Raw genomic sequence first — 1,948 nt, forward strand, 5'->3', positions numbered from 1 at the left:
TCAGCATTAAGTTTCAAAAGTTACATCTTTACAAAATGCGGGTTAAAAGGAAGCCGCCACCCAGGCTGTGGTGGAGAAAATGGATGGCAGAGGTTGAGGAGAAGGGATTTGGGGAGAATGGTTGGGAAGCTCTTCCTACGTGAGAAAGAGGGTGGATTTTTTCTTGGACTAGCTGGTGGCAGAGGAGATGAATAAAGTGGATATTTAATAAACAATTTTCTGGCAATTTCTGGGTGGATATGTGAGAAGAGAGAGAAGGAAGGGCCAAAGACTTGGAAGTTTCTAGGTTGAGCAACTGGAGGATGGGGATTTTTTTTATTGCAGTTTGAAAGATCAGAGAAAGATCTGGTTTGAAGGAGAAAGATGAACAGTTCAGCTTTGGATGGAGTAATCTGCAAGTAGTTATAATCCTTCCTCTATCAACTCTTTGTCCTCTTCATCACCTCCTAGCCATGCAGTCCCTGTGAGACTTAGGCATTATATTTCATTGTTAAAATCCCATCTTTGTTTGAACTTTCAACTCCCTTGCCTTTCTCTTACCTGATATTATAGGCTGCATGGTGCCCCCCACCCCCAAATTCATATGTTGAAGTCCTAATCCCCAGGACCTCAGAATATGACTGGATTTGGTAATGGGATCTTTAAAGAGGTAATTAAGTTACAATGACATCATTAGGGTGGGCTCTAATCCAATATAACTGGTGTCATTATAAAAGGAGAAAATTTCAACACAGATGTGTGGACACACAAGGGAAAGTCCATGTGAGGACACAGCAAGAATGCAGCTATTTATAAGCAAAGAGGGGTCTCCAGGGAAATCAACCCCCTGACACCAGGATCTCCAGGTCTGTGAGAACATAATTTCTGTTGTTTTATCATGGCAGCCCTGACAAACCAATACACAGGCAAACCCCAACCCCGTCAAATCCAACTCTGCCTACTTTTTCTTTTCTTTTTTTAGTTTTTAAGTTTTATTTGCTCTTTTGTATAGTCTCTTCACTCAGTGACTCAAATGGAAGACAACTGTGACAAACTTTTTCCCAGACCTGGTGTATGCAACTTAATCCAAGTGAGTACATTTTGGCTTCTTGTTTTTCTTGGAAGGAAAAAAAAAGAAAAGGGTTCATTGGAGCTCAGCTTTTGAAGACAGGCAGATACAATTTGGATCTTCTGAATAGGAGGGCAATTTGTGCAGAGAGAGGATGTCCACAGCATAAGCCAAGGAACAAACAGGTTAATGAAGATGCATTTCAAAGAGTCTGGAGTAACTGAAAGTGAATCCATTTGCCTAATATAAGGGAAGAGGATTATAAAAATAAAAATTCACAGTTGTGCTGAAGACTCATATTGTGAGAGTTTTGAATGCCAGATTAGAGAGTTTGGATATTATTCTGTGATGCATAAAGAATCTCTGGAGGTTTATGAACGGTAGCATCATGATCAGGTCTATGCTCAATAAAAATAATCTTCCAGGACTATGGAGAACGTATTAGGTGGTGAGGAGATTAGAAAACGAGATGCCATTTAAGAAGCTACTTCAGCAATGAGCTACTTGAGGACTGAGACAAAGAAGGTCCAAATTAGGTATTTAGCAATAAAGACACAAAGGAGGAAAAGACGCAAAGGGTATCGCTATGAAAACATTGACCGATCTTGGTTGTGGAAGACAAGGACAACAATGAACCAATAATAAATATGTGGGAAAAGAGAAAAAAGTAGCTGTATATTGGCATTACTCATTTTTTTTTCTGAATGGCATCCTATACTAGCATTGTATATGTGTTCACATAAAACTTTTGGACTTCAATTCGTTTATCAACTCTGCCTACTTTTGCTGTTTCTTCTAAGCCGATGCGGTGGCTAGATAAAACGCACCAGTGAGGACTGACTTTAACTTCCTGACCTCTTGATGACACCCTGAAACCTCTCACATTTCCCACTCCATCCA

At 39.9% G+C, this 1,948-nt stretch overlaps 1 long non-coding RNA gene across 3 annotated transcripts in view; it reads left to right on the forward strand.

The window, feature by feature from the left end:
* Window positions 1-1,948, forward strand: part of LOC109372837 (uncharacterized) — a 14,529-nt gene that overhangs the window by 10,868 nt on the left and 1,713 nt on the right. Inside the window, exons 2-3 of one of the 3 annotated variants that reach the window (XR_002122102.1) lie at window positions 717-845; window positions 992-1,069. This is a non-coding gene — a long non-coding RNA (uncharacterized LOC109372837). Of the gene's footprint in view, window positions 1-654; window positions 846-961; window positions 1,070-1,948 lie in introns of those variants that run through there. The other 2 variants (XR_002122103.1, XR_002122101.1) reach the window with 2 other exon arrangements.

Source organism: Hipposideros armiger, unplaced genomic scaffold, assembly GCF_001890085.2.
Source record: "Hipposideros armiger isolate ML-2016 unplaced genomic scaffold, ASM189008v1 scaffold_666, whole genome shotgun sequence".
Taxonomy (NCBI): domain Eukaryota; kingdom Metazoa; phylum Chordata; class Mammalia; order Chiroptera; family Hipposideridae; genus Hipposideros; species Hipposideros armiger.